The 24781-nt window shown below is 52.1% G+C and overlaps 1 protein-coding gene across 5 annotated transcripts in view; it reads right to left on the reverse strand.

The window, feature by feature from the left end:
• Window positions 1-24781, reverse strand: part of ZNF609 (zinc finger protein 609) — a 120855-nt gene that overhangs the window by 69547 nt on the left and 26527 nt on the right. The window contains exon 1 of one of the 5 annotated variants that reach the window (XM_019477717.2): window positions 15990-16098. The exons of the other annotated variants lie outside the window; for them this stretch is intronic. The gene's annotated coding sequence lies outside the window, so the exon portion shown is untranslated. Of the gene's footprint in view, window positions 1-15989; window positions 16099-24781 lie in introns of those variants that run through there. 5 annotated transcript variants of the gene reach the window in all.

Below are 24781 nucleotides of genomic sequence, written 5' to 3' on the forward strand. Positions count from 1 at the left end.
GGCCTTTTATTCCAATGGAACCCAGGGTGGGGAAATTCAGAAAAAGGCTCAAGGTGCTGAATTAACAATCCCAGAGACTAACTGCTAGTATGTGATCACAATACTTCTAAGGCATGTTTCATCTCAAAAGAAGCAGAATGACATGCACATGGGAACTAAGGCGCAAAGCCCTACCTTTCCAAAAAGCAGCTAGTGAGTTCTAGTGTCTTAATTTTCACTGACCCAATGCAGGACCCCTCCCCAGCACCTGGCTAAAAGCAGGTGCCCCCAAAAACCAAAGCACCTAAACTCATCAGTCACTTCTGAAAATTGAGAAAAAGGCAGAGAAGTGATAATATGTTTCCTTTTGATGGAATAAATGGACCCAGAAAGCCAAAGGTGATAACACTGTACAACACTCAACAGTTACATTGGAGGGGATGAGCACAGAGTGCAGCCTTCTTCGTGCCATGACATCCACCATTGTCCAAGGCTGCAGGCCTGTTTGTCCCATAGAAGTTAATGTACTGACTCACCCAAGGCAGAGTCTAACAGGATCCAGGTCTCCCAGCTTCCCACAGAGACATGATAAGTATTTAGACCAGACAGATACACAAGGCAGCTACCACCCAAATGTCACCGAAAGCACTACTAGTGGGCAACACTGAGGCCTCCAAGACAAACAGGGCTTTACCCTTTGTTGAGTAGCCAGTTTTAATCTCTTTCTCCTTTTTCTTGGAGCAATAACTTGTCATTAGGTAATTAGGAACCTGAACCTCCACACCCAAGTACATCATCCCAGGAGACACTGCAGCACAGCAGCTCACTCCACCCACTTCTTGCTCTGCATCATCACAGCAATGGTGCTGATGGCTTGGCATACAGGAGGGAGAAGTGAGCCCCCGGGTGCATGAACTGAGCTCTCTCCCAGAACACAGTTTGCATGTTAGAAGTTTAAGAAGGGGTTTGCTTGCTGTCAGCTTAAAGGATTTGAGGGAAGGATTAGCCACGACTTTGCTGATGACAGGCCTGGTGGTAAACCCCAATGGTGGCCCATGCACAGTCAGGATGGGAGGGGGAGGAAGGAAGTGAAGACGACAAACATGCGGCCTCCTTTGCACAGCAACTCAGTCAGAAGCCATCACTCCCCATCTTTCCTTGCCTTCTGGCAAGTGAGACAGCAGCCTATAGGCTCCCCACTATCAGGGCCCCAGCTCTGATGTACTGGGATATACAGGGCCACTAGTGTGTCAGAACAGAAGACAGGTGGAAAGAGAGAAGCTTGTCCACAGAGCTAGTGACTGAAGCTGATCAGACAAGTGGACAGGAGAAAGGACGGGGCAGGGGCACCTTGGTGACTTAGCTGCGGAAGAAAGGGGCAGAGAGTGGAGGATGCCTGGGGCTGGGAGGGGAGCCTGCTGTGGTGGCACAGAACACCCATGGCTGCAGGTTTCCTATACTTCCTAGTTACACTAGGACTTCCTCTTTGCACATTCCTCTGTGACGAAGGATGGCTCTGCATCCATTCTGCGCATTCCCAGGGAAAGGGACAAGTCAACAAGAATGAGGCTGCCCAAGGGGTGCCTGCAAATTAACTGGGTCACATACCACTGTATTTGCAGCTGTGGCAAGGCCACAGCTGGTTTCTCAGCCTGCAGCTGGAAGCAGCTCTCCTGCCCCAGAGGGAGCTTTTCTCCCTATCACCTGGGCATATTCCTCTGAAGCATGAGGTACTGGCCTCTGGTCTGGATATGATGCCTCAGCACCATGTAAGAGGAGTGTGAGACACAGGACCTGATGGGGTGACATGTCTCATAAAGTGCCACAGTTCCCATGTGCCAGAAGGGGATTTATGCTCTCCAAACAGAAGATGAGGCCTTATCCACTTGTCTAGGACCAACCCCTCACCAACCCCTCACCCATCACTGCATTAGAGAGACCAACTACTGCATTAGAGAGACCAACTGGCGGCTTCAGCAATGGTGTCTAAAGGCAGGCTTCGGCTTCCTTGACAATGACCCGCACATCATGATGAGGGACATGCTCAGTTGGGATGGGCTTCACCTGTCCCCCAAAGGTAAGCGTGTGTTCTCTTCTAGGTTGGCGGATCTCCTCCGGCAGGCTTTAAACGAGGCTCATCGGGGGGAGGGGAAGATGAGGGCGGGGGAAGCCGTGGACCACCAAACCATGTGGCACCCACAAGGACAGCCCAGCCTGAAGGAAAACATTGGGAACCTGCAATCCATGGGGCGGCCAGCACTACAGCACAGGTAAGCAATAAGGGGCCCTTTGGGAATCAGAGCTGGGGGGCAGCAAAGGCGCCAGTCACAGAGCTCAAGTGCCTATATACTAATGCTAGGAGCATGGGGAGCAAGCAGGATGAACTAGCACTCCTGCTTGCAGAAAACACCTACGACTTAGTAGGGCTAACAGAAACCTGGTGGGATTCTTCCCACGACTGGGCGGTACATATTGAGGGTTATAAGCTGTACAGAAAGGACAAGGTGGGGAAGAAAGGGGGAGGGGTTGCGCTCTATGTCAATGAGCAATATACATCGACCCTTATCAAGACGGAATCGACAGAGGAGAAAGTAGAAGGATTGTGGGTTAGGTTACATGGGGGTCAAGGAGAAAGGGATTTGGTGGTAGGGGTCTGCTACAGACCCCCACACCAAGTGGAAGAGCTAGATTTGGGGCTCCTGAGGCAGCTCTCGGAGACCATAAAAACTAAGGAGGCGGTAGTCATGGGGGACCTAAACTACCCAGACATCTGCTGGGAGATGCAGATGGCAAAGTCCCACTGTTCGTGCAGGTTCCTATCCTGTGTGCAGGACCTCCACCTGGAGCAGGAGGTACATGGTCCCACTAAGGGGAATGCCTTACTGGACCTGGTATTGGCAACGGGGGATGACATGGTAGGGGACCTACACATCGGTGGTCACCTGGGGGACAGTGATCACCAAATAATAGAATTCTTCATAAGACGTCAAGTGGGTAAGGTAACTAGTAGGGTGAAAGTGCTAGACTTTAGGAAAGCTGATTTCAATGAACTCAGGTGATTAGTCAAGGACGCACTGCAGAGTAGGAGTTTTGAAGAGGTGGGAGCCCAGGAAGGGTGGCTGTGCCTTAAGGAAATGATCCTTCGGGCACAGAGGGAGGCGATCCCGATGCAAGGAAAAAGAGGGAAAGGGGCCAGAAAGCTTCCCTGGCTGACCAGAGAAATCCAGAGCAGCCTACAGGCTAAAAGGGGAGCATATAAAAAGTGGAAACGGAGAGATTACCAAAGAGGAGTATACCTCCTCTGCTCGCAGTTGTAGGGAGGCAGTTAGATGGGCCAAAGCTACCATGGAGCCGAGGATGGCATCCCAAGTTAAGGATAACAAGAAATTGTTTTTCAGCTATATAGGGAGTAAAAGGAAGGCCCAGGACAGTATAGGACCCCTACTAAATGGGCAGAAGCAAATGGTGACGGACAGAGGGGACAAGGCTGAATTCCTCAATGAGTTCTTTGCCTCAGTGTTCCTAAGTGAGGGGCAAGACAAGTCTCTCACTGGGGTTGTAGAGAGGCAGCAGCAGGGCGCCAGACTACCAAGCGTAGACCCTGAGATGGTGCAGTCACTTGGAGGAACTGGATGCGTTTAAGTCAGCAGGCCCGGATGAGCTCCATCCGAGGGTACTGAAGGCACTGGCTGACATCATTGCACAGCCACTGGCAGGAATATTTGAACACTCATGGCACACGGGCCAGGTCCCAGAGGACTGGAAAAGGGCCAATGTGGTCCCCATTTTCAAGAAGGGGAGGAAGGAGGACCCAGGCAACTATAGGCCAGTCAGTCTCACCTCCATCCTTGGCAAAGTCTTTGAAAAAATTATCAAGGCTCACATTTGCAAGAGCCCGGCAGGAAAAATTATGCTGAAGAGAAACCAGCACGGGTTCGTAGCAGGTAGATCATGCCTGACTAATCTAGTCTCTTTTTATGACCAGGTCACAAAATGCCTGGACGCAGGAGTAGGGGTTGACATCATATACTTAGACTTCAGGAAGGCCTTCGATACGGTATCCCACACCATACTGGCGAACAAGTTAAGAGGCTGTGACTTGGATGACTACACAGTCCGGTGGGTGACGAATTGGCTAGAGGGTCGCACCCAGAGAGTCGTGGTGGATGGGTCGGTTTCAACCTGGAAGGGTGTGGGCAGTGGGGTCCCACAGGGCTCAGTCCTAGGACTGATACTCTTCAATGTCTTCATCAGCGACTTGGACGAGGGAGTGAAGTGTACTCTGTCCAAGTCTGCAGATGACACAAAAATGTGGGGAGAAGTAGACACACCAGAGGGCAGGGAACAACTACAAGCAGACCTGGACAGGTTGGACAAATGGGCAGAAAACAACAGAATGCAATTCAACAAGGAGAAATGCAAAGTGCTGCACCTAGGGAGGAAAAATGTCCAGCATACCTACTGCCTAGGAAATGACCTGCTTGGTGGCACAGAAGTGGAAAGAGATCTGGAGTCCTAGTGGACTCCAAGATGAACATGAGTCAGCAGTGTGACAAAGCCATCAGAAAAGCTAATGGCACTTTATCGTGCATCAGCAGATGCATGACGAACAGATCCAAGGAGGTGATACTTCCCCTCTATCGGGCGCTGGTCAGACCTCAGTTGGAGTACTGTGTGCAGTTTTGGGCACCACACTTCAAGAGGGATGTGGATAACCTAGAGAGGGTCCAGAGAAGGGCCACTCGTATGGTTAAGGGCTTGTAGGCCAAGCCCTATGAGGAGAGACTGGGGCACCTGGACCTCTTCAGCCACCGCAAGAGAAGGTTGAGAGGCGAACTTGTGGCTGCCTATAAGTTCATCACGGGGGCACAGAAGGGAATTGGTAAGGTTTTATTCACCAAGGCGCCCCCGGGGGTTACAAGAAATAATGGCCATAAGCTAGCAGAGAGCAGATTTAGATTGGACATTAGGAAGAACTTCTTCACAGTTAGAGTGGCCAAGGTCTGGAACGGGCTCCCAAGGGAGGTGGTGCTCTCCCCTACCCTGGGGGTCTTCAAGAGGAGGTTAGATATGCATCTAGCTGGGGTCATCTAGACCCAGCACTCTTTCCTGCCTATGCAGGGGGTCGGACTCAATGATCTATTGAGGTCCCTTCCAACCCTAGCATCTATGAATCTCCAGCAAAAGCAAGGCTGATGGGCCTATGGCTGGGCTGTCCCTACAACAGGAGAGGACGCAGAACCTCTTAATTTTACCTGCTGCTTTGAGACCTCTCAGCATTGATGCAGATTAGCAGATCATTCAGTATTACCAAAACCACCCCACAGATGCAGGTGGAAAAAGAGTGGCTCATGTTCCCCCACCTGCTGCCAGCATGGTTTCTCTTCCACTGTGCCACCAGGGCCCCAAAAGGAAAGAAACGCAGAAACACAGCTGTAAAAGACAGCCCTCCATGCAACCAGAGCACCAAACCCCCCAGCCCCTATTCCCACTGCAACAGGGCTGGGCATTCCAGTGAAAAAAAATGCATCTGCATACAGATACCCAGTATCTACTTGGTTCAGGTTTCTCACTAAGACTGCCCCAGTAGCAGGCAGCAGAACCAAGCAAATACCCCATCCCTGTGCCACAGGCCATGCTGATAGGGAACTCTTGGACTCGGTCCAGAGAGAGCTCATCATGGTCCCTTCCACTGAAGCACTGCCAGGAAGTTTTCCAACTCCAGGAGAACTTGAGAATGCCAAGGTGGCTGTTGCTTGGGCACTGACTAGTAACTTGCCATCTGGGCAGCCATTGTGCCAAGATGACAAGGGGCAAGGTCAGATCAGGCAAAATAGGACAGCATGCTACTCACCCCATGACCTGCCCTCTGCTAGGTCCATCCCCTGCATTCCTCCCACACTGCCCTCAGGCCCCCAGGTAGAGAAGAAAGCAGAGAGATGATGTTCCCCACTCACAAGGAGGCAGCAGAGCTGCCACTGGGGAAGGCCTGCTGAAGACAAAAAAGAGAACCGTAATAAACTCACCCCAGAAATGGGAGGGGAGAGAAGAACATGTACACGCACCCCAGCTACTCACCCAAAGACAAATCTACCTCAAGTGTGGGTCTCCAATGGCACTATAAGGTCATTCCACATTCTAGTCGTGCATAAGCTATGTGGAGCTAAATAACTATCTGCCTGGGGAAGGAACCAGCCAAAATGGCTCTGGGCAGGGCAGGTCAATTGGTTCATCTCATCTCTAACAATATTTACAGGGCAGCCGAGGAGGAAGACCGGCTTTCAGGATGGGCCTCGGTGGGATACTTCTGTCAATCTGTGCAGTGCCACAAAATGCATGCCCATTAGCCAGAAGTATCTCTTTGCACTGCCAGTTCATAGTCAGCAGAAACCGCCCTCCCTAGTGCCTCTTCACGGACTCGCATGGACACGGCTGCACAGGCGAGAGCTCACAACCTCCCCAAAAGATGGCAGTGATCTACACTGGGTGCCACCCTGTCTCTGCACACATGGCGTCAGATCTGATCTGCATTCAGTCAGCAGCCATTAGACTAGGCTACTGCACTGAGGCAGGTCTTCAGGAAGAGGGTGACTTCTGGGCCAGAGCTCTGCAGGGCCAAAGACCAAACTGAGCTGGGTGCTGGAGACAGCTTCCATGTTTACTGTTCTGATGATCTACACAACCAATCTGCTTGTTGCTCCAGTAAAAAAATATGGGAAGAGCTTGCCTCACCTTTCAGCCTTACACATTTCCCCTGGGCACTGAACACTGTGCTGGCCTCTTGTCTTATGGGTCATTACCACTTAACAGAGGCTCTGCATGCTAACAACAGACCCTCAACAAGACCTCTACAGCCCCAGCCTTCAGCAGGCTTTGCAGACACACAGATGGCTCTGCATGCTTAAGATGGAAGGCAGCTCACCCACTGCTGGCTCTGCAGGAATAAAGGGAGGGGGGAAAAGCTGTGGAAACATCTGGTTCTGGTCACTGAAGACAACAGCCATGGCTGATCTACACAGGGAGCAAATCTGCAGAGTGAGATAAGGCCACTCTAGCAAAATCACCCTTCCGAGCAAATAAGCTTTGTGGACCGGTAATGCACAGAGACTCCATGTTCCTGCGTGTGGTGCTCCCTGGGGAGGCAGGCAGCTCAGCTTCAGACCAAGATGACGCGTTGCACGTTGGAACTTGTAGTTTGCAGGGGTGGCCTCTTTAAGAGGATGGCTACAAATCAACGGCACTCTAACCCTTTAGCATCTGACTAAGTAGGCTGCTCCTTAGGAACGCTTATGCCTTTCTGAACCGCTTAGTCTGAAAAGTGCCACCCTGCTCTGCCTCCCACCTGACACTAGATGAACATGGCAAACTACCTCTGTTTCCAAGTGAAAGGCCAGCCCCACTACCAGGCAAAGACTGGGCGTTCCTCTTTTAGAAGCTACCTCCTTCAGGGCAGAACATCACCCAGTGCCAGCCTGAGAACAGCCCAGCAGCTACTCAACAAAGCACGCAAAAGACAAACTTTATGCTGCTGCCTGAGCTAATGAAAAATGGGCATCTATAAGAGACTGATCCTCCCACTGCAAGACAGAGAGCGTGTATACCAGGGAGCTGGGAGGGGGAGCAAAGTTTTGCAAAGCTGCTGTAGACATTTCTGCAGCGACCCTGCATTTATGTGCAAATCATACCTCTTTCTAATAGAGAGAGGAGATGAGGCAGAATATCAAAAGCTGTAATACTTGAATCCTGAAACTGCCGAAAGCCCTGTAGGGCACAAGCTAAACCGAGAGCTGAATTTCACTCCAGGAAAAACAAACAGCATTTTCCCCATTAGCAACAAGCCAACTATGGAAAGCTCCGCTGGGCACTTAAGCAAGCTTCTGCCAATAATAATAAATCTAACATTAAAGCAGCATTATAGCCCAATTCCAGTACAGATCAATTAGCTTCTAGAAATTCCTGGCCCCAGAACAAAATGATGAGATGGGGACTCCCTTTAACCTGCTGTGCAGAACCCAGCTGGAAGCCCAAAGACGATCTGGGCAGGCAAGGCTCGCCACTCACCTGCTCCACCTCACCCAAGTTCCCTTTCCATATTGCAGGCTCCCAGGACCCTCTCTCTGCCTGGGAGCTGCACCTCCCAGCCTGGAGCTATCATATAAGGGAGCATTGTGAGTCCTGCAAGGGTCTTTAGTGAGCGCTGGCCAGCTCCCAAGTCAGATGTGCTCAGTTGTCTGGACACATACTGGAGCACTGAGGGACTTTTGAAGCCGACTGTTTAACGAGTCAGCCGGATGGCATTTCCCATAGCTGAAATTTCTAAAGCAAGGAGCAAATGCTATGTCTGGGGCCAAAAGCCTCTCTCCCCCACCAAGGTTACCAAGTTTGCCTGGTATAGGGCCAACCCCCTCCCTGGAATTTAAGTTACACCCCTAGTGCTCACTAGGGAAGTCCTCCTCCGAGTCCTCAGTGGGAACAAGACTCTGTAGATTCACCCTGAGACAAATTAGGTACAGGGGCAAGAAGTATAGCCCCTTGGGGTAAGCGTGACAAGCGTCTCATTTCCAATGCTGGAGTTTAACCAAGTTATCCCACTAAATGCACTTTTATCCATGAAGATAAAGCCCAAGCCTGCTGCTGACAGACCTAGCGCCCTGCCGGTGCCCAGAGGCCTGCCCGAGCTGCAACGGAGTGAAAACAGACTTGGAGTCTTATTAGTTCTCATTGATGCCACTCGGGGACTTTAAGGATGACAGAAAAGCTGACAAGAGTCGGGTCCATTTCACTCAGCAGCTGTCTACAAATATCTGAGGGGAGGCAAAGACAGACACTGGGCCTCCACTGGGCAACAGACACAAAAATTCAGAACATAAAAGATCAGTGCATTAGCAAAGACCACACACAGCACAACTACCTTGGCCAAGGATGACTGGGAGAGAAAAAAAGAGGAACCAGACAACTCCAGTCCCACAACTTAGGGGTGAGAGTTGCTGTGTCCCTGAAGCAAACTTCTCAGATTCACTCTGGCTGGTCCCTGCGCTGTGAGAATACAACAGGACGCATTTCTGTCAGCTTGACACAATCTTTGCTGCAGGGGAACTAGGAAAAGAATTACCATGAAGAATGGAGAAGGGCTACAACGCTCCCAGCCTGACAGAAGCAGCAAGAAGCAGACAAGTTGGGCAGTGCCCAGCAAGAGGGGAGTTGATGTACAGCACTTCCTCCCAGCATTCGCAGAAAAACAGCACCTCAGCCCCAGAAACCAGGACACAAAGAGAAGCAGATGAAAAGGGATAACTGGTACTTGACACAACAGGAGGCAGAGGGAGAGGGGATTTCCTAGGGCCCAGCAGCAGGGAAGAAGATTCTCATGTTAGGACCCAGAGAGAAGGGTGTTATCTTATTAGACACCCACCAGACATGGCAAATACACCAGGTGGACCCCTGGAGTGTGGGCAGGGCTCCCGTCTTGGAAAGCAGTTCCCCATTCTCCACCCTTGTGATGGGGGCAACAACATGCACAGGACCCTCCTGCAATAGGCCTTGTGTTCTGCACAGACCTTTTGGTGAGCTACAAACACTGGGTCCAGCTTGTGCAAGGGATTTGCTTCAGAAGAGACCTGCCAGCTTCAGCTCCCTCACCACGATCCTGGGGCTCTCCTCAGGGCAGCCAGGGGGAGCATCTCTGCCTCAGGCTGCCCTGCTCATCCCAACAGTGGGGCTCTCACTCCTGGCAAATGGGTCCATAGCCTTCCCCATGGCCAGGCCTATTCAGCTGCCTGGCCAACCTTCTACATGCATCCCAAGAGCACACAGAGGGCCCAGACTCTGTCAGCCAATGCTCTGCAGGGCATTTTCTTTCAGACAGTGCCTCACTCTAGGTTTTGCTCAGAAGAGGCCTGAGTCATGAATTATTCACAGAGTTTGTCCCAGACCAAGACTCCGCACCACACCCACACGCTCAGCTACCTGACCACAACACCACCAAGCAGTGTCACGTGCACTCACCCCCAGTATACGTACCCAGTCCTACCTCTCAGTCCGCTTGAAGGAGGGAGGTACCAAAGCACAATGCCCCACATGCTGCTGTACAAGATCTCTCCCCTGCCTCTGGCTACGCAGGCTGTTGGAGCCCCTGAATATGCAGGAGATGCTCAGTGGGAATATTCCCAGGCTTTATAGCACCTGGGGGCTCCTATACACATGCACAGAGCACGTGTACAAATGCCCTGTGTGACGGAAGTCTCTGCTCTCCCTCCCCAGTTTAGTCCCATCAGCAGACTCCAGGGACCCCCTGCTACCACTGAACTCACTGGGTGTTCTCCAAGGCCTCCAGAAAGAAGCAAGACCTTGAAAGGTGACCCAGCTAGAGGTGGGGAAAGGCTAACAGCTCCTACCCCAAGCGCAACAGAGGTAGCAAAGCTGGACACGGGGGTTCTGAAGCCACGTGGGATGCATGCTGGGCCTGTCTGCATCTCCTTACCCAGAAGGCTTCTGCAGCTGAGCACTTGGCCTGGCCTCACCTTAGACCCTCAGCCCGTTTGTTTTGCATATTAGTCAGCAGGAGGAAATAGATAACAGATGTTTGTGTGCTGCCTAAGAATGCCCCAGTCCAGGGTGGGTAAGATACAAAGTATAAGGATCATGAAGTCTCAGGCATCAAGGGGTAGGACAGCCACTGACTGAGAGGGTTTCACAAGGAAAGGACTTGCCCACAGAGAAAATCAACTATCCATTATGATGATGACCAATTCTTATCTATAACATGGAGGCTGCATTCTAGCCCAGAGCAAACCTGAGGTGACAGTTCAAATGCCCCTGTAAATGATGAAATGCAGTGCCAAAGTCGAGAATTCAGTCACACAGGACGGTAGAGACAGGGTTAAGCTTCCCACAGCCATTCTGACTGTGCCCCCTCAAGCATATGGCAGGGAAAGAGTATTTTCCTTTGCAATCACACGGCATGTGGAAAGAACACGCTATGTACCTACATTCATAGTCAAGGAAAAAATGCAGTTCCTTTTTGGTGCATGGTATTTGCCAAACAGTCACAGGGTAGAGCTGTGGGATCTCGTAAGGAAAATACTGCTGCAAGACAGACAAACAAGGAGGCCAGAGTCAAGGCCCCCCCCCCCCCCCCCCCCCCCCCCCCCCCCCGTGCAGGTTAACTCTGCACTTCCTGGCCTCCGAAAGGAAAACAGCTCAGCCCTGCTACTGCCAAGCGTTTGCATGCAATTTACTTTATAGATCATCATAACAGAAATGTCATCTCAGTTATCATAGCAGCTTCATCCCTACCCCAGAATGACGACAGCTACAAGGCAAAATGACTGGGCTTTAACTCACCACAGGATTCAGGTCTTAGGGTCTCTTCAAATCACCCAAAGGAGTTCATTGCACATCAGTGGTCTCTGCTCAGTGTCCTCCCCTGGCAACTTACCTATTGCCCTCTACCTGCTCTCCCATTCCTGTTTATTCATGACTTCTTCAATTAAATTAGTGGCCTCCCTCTAGCCACTGAGGGAGGCTTGTAGTTCCTGGTTGGCCTAGGCCCACCATCATCATACAACAAACAGGTCTGCCTGCTTGTGCCTTTTAAAAATCAGACCACGCATACTGGGCCACCTTCTTTCAAGCATCTGGCTACCACAACTGACTGCCATAAGGCCCCCGCCCAAAGCAATCAACACATGTAAATATTCATACATATGTTATAGCTTAACAGCATCAAAACCCCCAGCACAGATGGCGAGTTGGAACGCAAAGGAGGGACACAATCTTTGGGCTTTATGCTATTGCTCATCATGGTGGCATCCACGCACCCAACAGGAAAAGGTACTAAGCAGAGCTCACTTGTGGGGCAGATGCCTTTGGCAGGTGGAGAAGAACAGCTCGTGCTCCCTTAACTCTCTCTTGGGTAAAAAAAGCATTTGGAGAAACAGATCTCATTCCCGGGTGCCAATAAGGTTAAGATAAACTGGGTGGTGCCATTGGAAAGCTACTTGCAAAAACCTATGGTGTATTTTTCCCCAAAATCTGTAGCTTTTGGACTACAGATGCATTTCTGCTGGAGCTGGGCAAAGAAAAACCAGTCTGGGTTACCCGTCTGTGAGACATCCAAAAAACGCTCCTGCTTTCCCCTACATGGTCACACAACCCCAGCTGCTCGATCCAGTTTTAATCAAACTTTCCAAAATAAAATTCACAAGGAGTCACAGCTTAAGCCATGATCAAAAATGAAAAACTTCAGTTGAAAAGATGTTATGGGAAAGTCACAGACGACTATAAACAAAAGCCTGGAAAGGACTGTCTGCACAATTAATGCAGTGTTGCAACGACACAAACCAGAGGTCTCTAAACTCATCTGTGAGGGAATGTCCTCTACAGACAGTCTACAAGAAAAACAGAGATTTATAGTCAAGCAAATCCCTGAATTTTAGCCAATTTGTTTTCCAACAATGCGCTCTACCTGGAACGCCGGCACTGAGATTTTCTGTAGCCAGCAATGCTCAACATTGCCATTACTAAGCACTTCCTGAATAAGCCAAGTGTAACATCCTGCTTGCCTGTCTCCCAGGCCACAAAAGCTCTCAGTGGAAGGGAAAGGAGAACTTGCCTCCGGCTCTGGGAGGGCTGGGCTGTCTCTAATGGCTCTGAGATGCTTTTCCTCACCAGCTTCCCTATGGCTCTGCCTCACATTTCCAGCTGGCAGCTAGTCTCACCCACTTTGAAGAAGGCTCATTTTCTTGTTTCTATCACACAGCACACAAGGGCAGGAAAACAAACTCCATCAGGATTCCCATGCCAGAAGCTGAAATCCTACCCATCCAGTCACATTCAGCCCAGGCTGTGACACTGCTTTCTGACCTTTCATTCATCCGTAGTCCCAGTCAGTCAGGTGAGGTTCGATTGTCAGAGGCTTTCTTGGATTTCCTTAAAGTCTTCTGCCAAGTTCTGATTAAAATCCTCCTAAGTACTTTTGCCTTGATTCGATTTCCTAGCACTGAGAAACCCAGCAGACCCAAGAGCAGCACTTAGGGCATAGTTAATAACCAGACGTGCAGGCTCGGCATCTGTGTCTCCTTGCACGCACTCCCCTTTGGATCAATGGGAAATTGAAAGAGAGTCTCTGTCCATCTCCTGTCAGACCAGCACCTCCCTAGAGGCAGTGTTCTTAATGGCCCTGTTTGTACAGGCCCATCAACATACCCTAACAGGACGTCCTCCAAGTGCCAAGTGGAACCGTCTCCATGGGCCCTGCTTATTGCCAGCACGTAAATGGGTGTTGCCTGTTGGAGAGGAGGACTGTAAAGGCTCCTGCATTCAGTCAGTGCAGGAAGTACAGGAGTTCAGAAGTAACTGGCAAGAGAAAGTAGTTACCCAACCCTCTTGTGACACGAGAACACACTTCACAATGCTCTTTGTAACTGGAAAGGAGGTTTACCAAGGCTCCCAGTACACTGCATGCTCTGATCTGTGCCAAGACCAAACAAAGCCTGAAGAAGAGGAGCAACACAGGGGCTTGTCCCAGCTATATAAGATGAACCCAGCCTGGAGGAAGGGGATTCTCCTACCTGAATACATGCCAAAAGGTCCCTTTAGAGAAACCCTGGTCCATTTCAGCCTTCTACTACAGAATGGAGAAAGCTCCCTTCCACGCCATGCTTGGCCCATGGCGGGCCTCTCCTCTCCATGCAGAGGCTGGCCAGGCTTTGGAGCAATGGTTTCCCAAATCTCTACAACCTACACTGCCCATTCACCTAGCACCTGCCCTCTGTCAGAACAAACACAGAGCAGTGTTGCAGAGGGATAGCACTTCCCTCCTAGGAAGCCTGACAGACCCACAGACCTCTGCAGGTTTTACCCTGGGACTGACGTGGTCCCAGATGTTGGATCCATCACTGGGTTTCCCAGTAAGGCTCCTGTCCTGGAAATCTTATTCAGGCTGAACTCCAATCACTTCCTGCTACTGAACTTGGGACCTGGGAACTTCCCCTTCCTGCTCCAGTGGAAGGAAAAGTGGAAAGAGGAAGTGCACAAACCAGGCACACAAGGGGCCAGAGGCAAAGCAGCAGCAGGGTGGGGCATTGGGTGGCAGCCCTCCATCCTTGCCACCCCCCAAATCATCCTTGACAGGCAATGGGCTAGTGCTTTCATAGAAGTATAGAAAATGAGGGTTGGAAGGGACCTCGGGAGGTCATCCAGTCCAACCTCCTGCTTGGTATGGATTCCTATCTGAAATCTGAGGTTATCATATGAACTGGGTTTGTACACCTCAAAGCACTAAGACTGTGGCACCTGGGGCATCCTTGAAAGAACCTCAAGGTATCCTTGGTGCCATGGCACCCCAGCTGAGAATTACTGGTGTAAGCCCACCAGGAAACTACAAGCCTCCTTCAGTGGTTAAAGGGAGGCCACTAACTATATGACAACCACATTTGGAGGCAAAAGATGATAAAACAGGAATGAAAGTGCAGGTCATAAATCAAGAACTAGGGTGGACCCCAAGCAGAAAACTCTAACTAGTGCCCACTGCCCTTTGAACATATCTAAGTGGCCTGTGGACACCACCTAGTGAAACTCTGCCAGGAGACATGTATGGATGAGTGAAAGGAAGTCAGTCCCACAGTTGTCTGGATCCCCCTCAGCCAGCACCTCCCTTCTGGTCTGGCAGATGAAGACCTTGTCCAGGCAGGAGGAGGTTGCCCAGAAGATGGTGGAACTTTGTGGGTCTAGGGGAACAGAAGCCCACAATTTGGCCCACAGGGATCGTAGCAGCACAAAGCTAGTGACAGATAGGCACTTCCCCTCCAAACATCAGCCATACTCATCCTCTCATGAGGTCATTTCTCCCTCCTGGGCCAGGCAAGGACATAGAGCAATAGTTTTCAAGCTTTTTTCATCTGCAAACCCCTTTGGAAATTTTGAATGGAGGTGCGGATTCCTTTGAATTGTAAGTGTCAGTATTCACACACTTTTGACTGATCATAGTCATCTTTTGTGGACCCCTTAGACATAGTCTGCGGGCCCCTGGAGGTCAACGAACCACAGGTTGAAAACCACTGCCATAGTGGGAGGCATCTTACCCACTAGAAAACTGGCAGAAACTCCCAGGTGAGCTTTCCCATCAAGGCCTTTTGCCTCCCTAAATGGGAAGGGCACAATGGAAACCCTGCAGGGCCTCCCCCCGGAACTGCCCCAGCCTCTGCAGCTACCAAACCAGACCACATCCAGACTGCACCACCCTCTCCCACTACCAGGCAGCTCTACCACATGCACAGGCAACAAGGGCTTGGAAATCCTGAAGCGAGAGATGCTCATGAAGTGCAAGCAACCAACTAACCCACCTCTTGGGGAAGCAGCTGAGCATCACAGCTCTGTAGTGTAGCAGTGTGGTCCAGCACCCGTCCACCAGAGCAGAGAGATCAGCAGTCCCACACCCTAATCCCAGCCTGACCTCTGGCATGCTGTGGGACCTCTAGGCAGCTCAGTTAACCCCTCTATGACCAGGATGGGGAAGGCTATGGTGTGCACTGACAGCTGGTGCCCCAGGGAGTCAATATCCACAGTGCTACCAACACACACTCTTAATGAGCTGGACCCCATGACTGATGCAGACGGCTGCAGAGACCAGGCCAGGACTCATGCCTCGCATTGGTGACCCAGTCTTGCCCACTGCCTGCTAGGAGCAGGTTTTCTTGTAAGGTGACTAGGAAACGACTGGAAACACTCAGAGCCCTCCCGCCCCTCCCAACACAGAGACTAGGCCCCTCCAGTGCCTCTCACCCTGCAAAGCAGAGAGAGGAATATTAATAGCTGGCCCTGGAAGAGCCATAAAACACTAAATACCTAAATGGTTCCTGTACCTTGAAATGTTAATGCTAAGCAAAAAAAAAGGAGCCTTCCTGTTAGCAAACGGCTGGGCCCCATGATATACACACAGCTCCCTCCCTCCCCTCCGAGCCACAGAACGGCAAACAGCACTTGAAACACTAAAACACCATTCTACTTACAAGGCATCCTATAGATCTGCTTGTCTCCCCAAAGCCAGGACGAGAGAGACTTCGTTGGCACACGCCAGCTCTTGTTTATGAGTTAGTTACCACCTCAAAGAGCTCCTTGGCATCCAGCCAGTCCTCTCCCTACAGGATCCTTTCAGACTTCAAAACGGATCTTCCCTCAGCCTTCTAATAGGCACCGCCTGGCCCCAGCTCAAGGCCGCTGCCAGGAGCTGACTGGCGTGTCTCAGCCTCAGGGCTGCCTCTCTCTCCTTTCCCCGCCCCCCCAACCCTGGGGGGAGCAACCTTAACTGGTAAAGCAGCAAAATGCCCTCACCCTGGGCTTTTTGTTTTTTAAAGATCTGCATCAGGGAACCAATTCTATGGGGTCTCGGCCAAGGTGAGGGCCTGAGGGAATCTGCTGAAGCAACTCTGGGTGGTGCACTGTGGAAGGAAGGGAGGGGAGGAGGACAGGAGTGGAGATCAGGGCAAGGATAGAGGACAGTCCACAGCATGTTCCCAAGCTGAAGTGCTCTGGGCTCCAATATCAATGCCATCTTTGAAACTATGCTAATGGCACCTCCTCGCGGCTCTTGTGCCTAGGGAGCATAGGGCCCTTCTCAAAAGGCTCCTGGCCTCTGGGTTTGGGATGAGCAAGGGAGTAAAGGTTTGGGAGCAAGGGGGAAGAAGCTGTTCCCCCATCAGCTCCTCTCACTGGAGATGCCTGGACCAGGTCACAGCTTCCTGGCCACACCAGCAGCCACAGGCCTTTGCAGAGGCATCTGCCCCAGAATCAGGGCACACCCCAAGCCTTGCAGTTCACAAGACAAGCAACATCTAGCCAGGACACAGATGGGAGGAGCTGTGCTCCATCTGCAGATGAAGGCATCTCACCTGAATACGAATAGCTGGAAGGAGAGGGGGGCTGGGGAGCAGCATGCATTTACATAGCACTTGGGATCCTCACAACCATGCATTTACATAGCTAATTGGGGGAGCCGGTTTCCTGGAATTCAATTACTCTCCAGCTTGGAAAGGAAACACATGTGAGAGAAGAATGCTCCCCCTCCCACAGCACCTGCCAGCTGCGAGTGCTGAGCCATTTACCAGTGTCGAGCAAGCCCGGGATGTCCCATGTGGAAAAGGAGAGTGCACCCCCATCACAGCCAAGAAAACTGAGGCACAGGGCAAGGAAGCAATTTGCTCAAGAGCCCCCAACCCAGCAGAGGTGCAGCTGGGGACATGAGCCAGGCAGCCTGACAACCAGCCTCCACCTCCAAACACCTGCTACCACTGCCTCCCCATTTTGATCTTCACTGGCAAAATCCTACTGGAGTCATTGCATCCTGACCAAAATGAGAGCTGCTGGTCGATAAGCCAGCAGGGACGTTGCATCTAACAAGGTACATCTGGCTGCTTTCTGTGTTACTGAGCACAGGAGCTTTCAAGAAACCCTGAATCGGGACTGAAAAGATAACGGAGACAGGAATGTTTGCAGATAAGCGGAAGCCCTCGGCGGTATAAGCTGACAATTCACTGCCAAGCAGAGAGGAGGAAACATGTGGCTATAGGGGAGTTCTGGAGATGTAAAAAACTCTAATGCATCTCCCTTCATGCAGCGACTTACCTCAAGTGTCAAGAGCCACAGGCAATTTGCAGGGATGAACAGAGCCCATCCTGCTCGTGCCCATCCAACACCAGCACAGGGCATTTACACAGCCCTCAGCTGCCCAGTTAACACGCTGGGTTTTCAGCAGCTTAGCCCAGGCATTCATTCTCCTAATGAGGCTGCCTGGGAGGAAGCCAAGTCATGCAAAGACAGCATTTGCTCCAGATCAGGGGGCTTTAGCCAGGAGCCCAATCCTTGTCTGGTATTACTGTATGCTTGACCTGTAGAGTTCTCCAGCAGTACCTGGGGCTGGGTGGGAGGCTGGCTACTGCTACAGCAGAAGGAGCGCTCAGAGGCAAACGTGAGAAGAGACAAGGCACAAGTGGAAAGGAAGAGCATGCCCCAACACAGCAGGCTGTCAGCTCTAAGGGGCAGGCACAGATCTTCTTGCTGGAGCCCAAGGAGCGTTGGGATGAGGATGGCAGCACTCTACAACTCAAGGGAACACGCACACAATGAGGCCTCTCTCTTAGCCCCTACTTCGAGGCTTGAGCCTGCCTCCTCCGACATCAGAAACAGGCCCTAAGCACAGGCCCTTCTTCCTGAAGTCGAGGACCCCCACAACAGCTGATGGCAGGGCAAGCAAGACTTGCCTGAGCATCAGCCCATCTCTAGGGCAAGATAAAGGCCTCTAGGTCACTGGACTCACACAGACCTACTGTTGTATGGTGACAGGGCCTAAACCCACCGGGAACTACAAGCCCCCCATCAATGGCTAGAGGGAGGCCACTAAATGCACAACTGAGTTTACGTGAGGAATCATGAGAAAACAGGAACAGGAGCACAGGAGTCATACACAGCAATGGCTTCAAAGCACTTCAGTCTCCACAGTGACCCATTTCCCTCCCCCTCTCCACAACGGCATTGCTCAAAGACTCTCAGATTTCTTACCGCTGGCTGGATAATGAGGAGATCTGACCCAACCAAATCCCTGAAATCGGTGTGGCTGCCCTAGCCCCCGAGTGCCCAAATTCCAGGTTAATGGGAGGGGGAGTGGTTGCTTCAGTATGAATCACAGAATCATAGAAATTAAGGGCTAAAAGGGACCTCGAAAGATCATTGGGCAACCTCTTTGTCGGACCACAGACAGTTCTCCTGGGGGGGATGGGGACACAAGAGCAGCTGGCTGAGAGGCAGCCACCTCTGAGGACAGGATCCTGAGTGACAAGAGTCCTACCAGTGAAGTCAAAGGAAGAATCACCCCAGTGCCCCATACACCTAGGAGAGAATCAGCCGTGGCTCTCAGCTCCCCCTGGCATGAAAGGCAAAGCTGCCTGCTGGGGTCACCAAGCTTGGTGGCCAAGGGCAGCAGGAAGGAGGAGGGAGCCGAGTGCCTTTGTGCTGTGCTCAGCAGTGGCCAGGAACTCCTCTGGAAAGGGCTTGGAGGGACATAGGAATACAGGAGACAGCCAAAGAAACAAAAACTCACACACAAGGACTAATTGCACAAGGCCAAACCATCTGCAAATGGAGGGCCTGACCCTCACAGAGCTCGGGGCCCCGCAGGACAAGGAGTAGCCAAGGCAAACATGGGTCCGCCAAAAGCCAAACACAATACCTTCCAAAGCTAGCAGTGTGCTCTGAGGCTCCTGCCTCCCCACTGCTAGGAGACCCAATGAGCCAGGCCCAGTCAAAGAAGGACAGCTCTTCCAGAAGGGGGGCTATATCTTACCAGGCTGCCTTCACTTCAGAGAAGCCAGTCCTGGTGGCTTACTGCCATAGCAGAGAAAAGGACACCCCACATTCAGCCCTGCAATCTCCCTCCAAGATAGTGAAAACCCTTCTCCTTGATCCCTGGATGTCCTGGCTCAACTCTCCCACCACCTTCCCATTGGGCAGCCTTGATAGAAACATCACTGCTTTTGTGCAACACCCCACTAACCCTAATTCTCCTGGACCTCTTCTGGCCAGGAATGCTCCACACACCAGCCTATCTTCGAGGTATGAGGAACAGGGACATGTGGCTTCCTTCTTACCCTGATAGGATCCAGGTCCACCTGACCAGTCCCACCATCCTCATGCACAGCATTCCTCTGCTGGAGACTGACTTCCCCAAATATTCAGGGGGAAGAAGGCGTTAACATTTCCTCCCTGAGCCTGAGTGGAGCCACAGGGAAGGACAGAGCTGTGTAAAGCACAAGTAACATCTGGAAGCAAGTGACACAGAAAGGTCTGTGTTTGCAGTGGGGCTGGAGAAGGCGCATCCTCCCCAAAAGGGAGCCATCTCCTGAGGGTAGAGGCCCGAGCAGATGTTCTCCAGGTAAATGTGCAACACACTCTGAAGCCTTCGAGGCTGCAGCGGGCGAGAGAAAGGGGAGCAGGAATTCTGCCTGCTTCAGGCAAACATCACTCAGCCGGATAAACGTGCCCTGCATAGTGCAGAGGGGATTCTTAAGCTAGTAAGTCGCCAACATCAGACTGGAAGCAAAGCAATAAACACAATCTGAGCCATTGGTTACCGTCTGCCGAGAAGTCTCCTTCAGAGGAGCTGGGGCACATAGAAGTCAGCAGGCTGGGTCGCATGCTGGCCTTTTCATCAAAGTCTTTAATCACAACGTATCTGGAGAGCTGCACAAACACTCAACGGGGCTGATTTACACCCGCCAGAGGAAGCAGCGTGCAGCCAGGGTAAGCCAAGGCATCAAAGAGCAGTTACGCCTCTTTTATCCGCCTCTCCATTGTTCTGCTCTTCCGTTTGGCGAGCTCTGATCCATTTTCTCAGCAGTTAGAGTGCAGCGCAAGGACCCCTCTCAGTCTCCCACAGGGCGTCCCCATGTCACTGCTCCCAGGGGGTGGGAGGCAACTGCTGTTCTAGCAAAGGCAACATGTCAGGCTTGGAGCAAGGGCCTGACAACAGTTCAACGGGGGCAGCAATAGAGAACAGCAGCAGCACAAATATATTAAGATAAGCCAGCCCTTTACTCAGCCTTTCCTAATGCTAATACTGCCAGCCCATTCTGGAGCGCACAGCTGGGAAATTAAATGGAGAGAGATGCAATTTCCCCTGCCCTCCCTGGTTAGAAAAACTCCAGAGGTGGGATTGGCTGAAACTCACAGCCTGCTCCATCTAGCAGTTAAAAAAAAGCAGCAGCAGCACATATAAATAACCTCTCAGTAGGAGCCAAAAATCAAAAGCCTAACCCCACGGTTTTAAGTGAGCAAGTCCAATTTCCTCCTTCGTAGTTCTTGACACATTGGCTGCATGCCGCTTTCTCGCCTCGTTCCTGCACCAGAAGGCTCTGCACTGCAGGTCAGGGGACGATAAGGAAATGAACGGTGTAATTTCCAAGGCCTCCAAACGCGGCCCTGTCAGCAGCTCTGGAGGCAGCTTACTCAAGCGTGGCTAGAAGAGGGAAACCACAACGAGAGGACCCAGGACGAGCCAACAGCTGCTGATACGTGTTCCCCAACGCTTCCCAGAAGCCTTTGGCCCAGCCTTCCTGGCCAGATTGGCTCAGGTTGTGAAAGTATTTCCAACTGCTGTTCCCTGGAAAGGGAGCGGAGACCTGAGTGGGAGATGGCAATGTTGAAAAGCTCGATTCCCAGGCCCCCTGGAACAGAAGCGCTCTCTCCCAAGGGCTCTCCAGGGACTGCCAGAAGCTGAGGTGCAGAGGATGGCTTTGCTTCTGTGAGGGAAGCCATCTAATCCACCTCCATTTTTAGATCAGAGCTAGTGCTTAATGACTGGAATTCACTAGCAGCATGAGAAAACGCCCTGCACCAGCATAAGCAACCTGCAAACATGGGGAACTGCTATGAATGTCCCTGGGTCAGTCCCCTCCTCCTATCCTCAGCGGGTAGGAAAAAGAGCAACAGGGAGGCAAGCCACACACCAGCCATCTCGTGTGTGCTCCACCCCACACTCCTTCAGCTGCTGGGAACAGGACTCAGAGCCAGAAAAGAACACCATGAGCTTATGACAAGGGGATAGCAACAAACCAGCATACAGGTGCAAATGATAGGGTGGAATGGGGGGGGGAATGAGGGGGTGACTCAACAGACCCTGCCTCTCATGCCCACAAGGGGGGTTAAAGCAAGAGCCTTTTCCATTTGCCCAACACACCTGCAACGCAAGTAGCTTCCTGGAGTGCTTAGGCCCCACAACAGGGCTGGCCCAGAAGCCACTGCCCATCATGTGATGGGTGCCGCATGTGCCAAGGGTTCGCAGGGTCAAAGACACAAGTACACATTTGCAACAGGAGGCTTGGACAGCCCTGCAAAGCCCCACTCCGCTCTGCCAGCACCAGGCAGTGACACACCTGGATGCTGGCCAGAACAGCCCAGGGGCATCTGTAGCCTCACCGTGCTCAGTTCAGGACCTAAGGGGGCCCTGGGACATGGAAGCTTAGCTGTGAACTCCCCCAGCTTTCGCCTCCTTACTGCAGTCCCCAAAGCGACGCACAGTCCCCTTTTATTTTGGTTAGAGGTCAGTCTGCAGAGGGGAGAGCCTGTGGAAATGCTGCAACACCGTGGCTCAGCAAGCCTGGAGAGAAACAGCTGCTGGAAGGGCAGACCTGGGCGAGTCCCTCAGAAACGCTCTTTCCGCTTACAGATCCTTTGAGCGGGAGTGACCAAACACCATGTTACAGAGCACCCTGGAGACTGGGAGATCTGCCACTAGAGCAGCACCCACAAGGCAGCCTCCAGTACCTCAGTACAGCTGGATGCAGGGTGCCTCCAAGCCAGGAAGGAGCTGCAGTCCCATCCACCCTACCTAGGACAACAGACTGGGAATCCCACCGTCACCTTTGCTAAGTGCTTGATTCCTCTGAAAGCAGGATGGGGAGCCTGGTGGAGAAGCTATTAACCATCCTGTATTGGACTTTAAACAGCCCTCTACCTAGAGTGAAAGGTTAAGTCCTAGAGGCAACATCAAGACAACAGTTTGCTGGACCAGGGAACATCAAGAGCAACGTGCATTCATTACCCTCTCTTACTGACCTCTTTTCCCAGCTAACAAAGGAGCAGAACAGGTGCAAAGACACCCAGCAGGCAGGGGACAACTGAGGACTATTGGCACACCGAGACAAAAAGGCCCTGGCAGGAGTGGCCTGAAGTAGAACCACAAAGATAAGGGCTGTGATTTTAAGGTCCTGTGCACTATGCTTCTACCCACAAATGGTTAGCCCAATCCTTCTCAACCCCCTGGGTCACTGGAAGCCACAACACGTAGGGTGCACAGCCAAAGCTAAAGGCATGCTGGATACCTTGGCATAACATGAAATTGCCGCCCCACAAGGTCCCTTCCTTCCCAGCACACTTGTGCCTGATCTGAACTACTCGGTCCTGGTTGGGAAAGGGAAACCAAAGGAGGTTTCATGAAGGCCTCCCTCCCCACAAGCCCAAGGCATCAACTGCTGCCCAACTAAGAAGCCAAAACACTACCCACAACCTATATCAAATAGTCCCTTGCAATGGAAAAGGTCAAGACATGCAGTGACTCATTTCTAGGCTGTGCCAGTGACTCCCAGGGCTCCCCTGGGCTCATTTTGCTCACAGTAGCTAGCACAGCAGCAGCTGGTCTACAGGAGTTGCCCTACATTCCTCCTCGCATGGGCAGTACAAAGGTGGGAACGATTGGGGATGTTAGGCTGCTGAAGACACTGTTTGATATGGGAGGGGGAGGGGGGGGGACGCAAAAATCTCACCCCCAACATTTGGGCCTCTGCTCTCAGTGCAGTAGCAGAGCACCATCCCAACGGCACTGGAAACTCAGAGCAAGGGTGACCCCAGAGAGACCTTCCTGTGAGTGCTGCAGATTGGGTCTGTACTACCTTAGAAAATGGCTACTCTTTGCAGCATGGATGGAAGCAAAGCACTGCAATCACATCACAGATCTGTGTTCCCCTCTGGGGATCCAAGGCTCTAGGTGTATTTGAAGCAAAACTTTCCTCTGCCTGCACCCAGCGATGCAGCTGCACTGTTGCAGGCAAGGCACTGAGGCTGCCCCAAGCCCACTGCTCAGCACCACTGCTGCTGCACGCCTGCTGGCTCTGCTTGTAACATGGGTCACCGTCTCCCTCATGCAGACACACCCAACCTGAATCCAGACGCAGCCCCGCAGACTGGCACTGACGTGTTCTGTGTCTCTGCAGGCAAGAGGGAATTGTGCCATGGCACAGCTGAGCCTCAGCCATGAGTTCACTCGGCTGGCATCTATTTTAGGCCTCAGCCACTCCAGCTCCCCTCCCATCCCAGCCCCCAAGATTTCCCCTTTCTATCAGGATCAGCCATGGAAGGAAACCTGCTGAGAGGGAAAGCTACTACAGATGCCTCCTTGAGGGGAGAAATGGGCACTTTAACAGCTTGATCTCTCTACCTCCAATGAGGGAGGCACGTCTGTTTTGAGCTCCTTCTCCTGGGTGAAAAATGGAGCTCCTCCACTGGGACTGTCCCCCTGCGCGCGCGCGCGCACCCCCCCCCCCCCGAAAGGGCTGCCTTTAAAGCCACTTGCTTCTGTTTGCCTCCCCCTCCTTCGCAGCAGTGGTGTCACATCTGGACGCTCCTCGTGAGTGCCCTCTCCCTCCTCAACAACCTCTCAATCAAAACAAAGCCAGGGCAGCAGCTAAGAGCTGGGAGGCTCTTTTGTTTAATGCTTAATATCCCCTCCCTCCCCATCCCCCGCCACAGCGCTGAGAGAGGTGAGCACGAGGAAGGAGGCAGGTCCAGAGGGCTGCGCTGACAATGGGAGCAGGCAGCAGCTGCCAGGGGATGCGCCTCCCACTCTGGCTCAGCGCAGACAGAGCAGGGAGCTCAGGCATTGGAGCGTCGCTCCCTGCCACAGCAGCAGGGGCAGGGAGAGCATGTCAAGGGGCTGCCATTTACAGAGTGATTAGCTGAGGGAGAGAGGAGAGAGCAGCACCACACAGGCACTCATTCTTCACTGCCCTGACAGCCTTCCCCGACAGCTCTGGCAGAGGGAGCTACTCATTGCTATGGGCATGCAGCTCACACAGGAAAAGCCTCCCCATGCTTCTGCCCTGCACACAAATGTCCCCACCTTCCTCTCCCACCACCCCAGCCATGGGCGGTTCACGCAGCAAACAGCACCGCCAACTTCCACATCTCACCCCCGCCAGAGCCAGGAGGGCATCTCTTACTGTCAGCTGCCATTTTACTGAAAAACCCTCCCAGCAAG

The sequence above is a fragment of the Alligator mississippiensis genome, chromosome 11 (genome assembly GCF_030867095.1).
Source record: "Alligator mississippiensis isolate rAllMis1 chromosome 11, rAllMis1, whole genome shotgun sequence".
NCBI lineage: Eukaryota > Metazoa > Chordata > Crocodylia > Alligatoridae > Alligator > Alligator mississippiensis.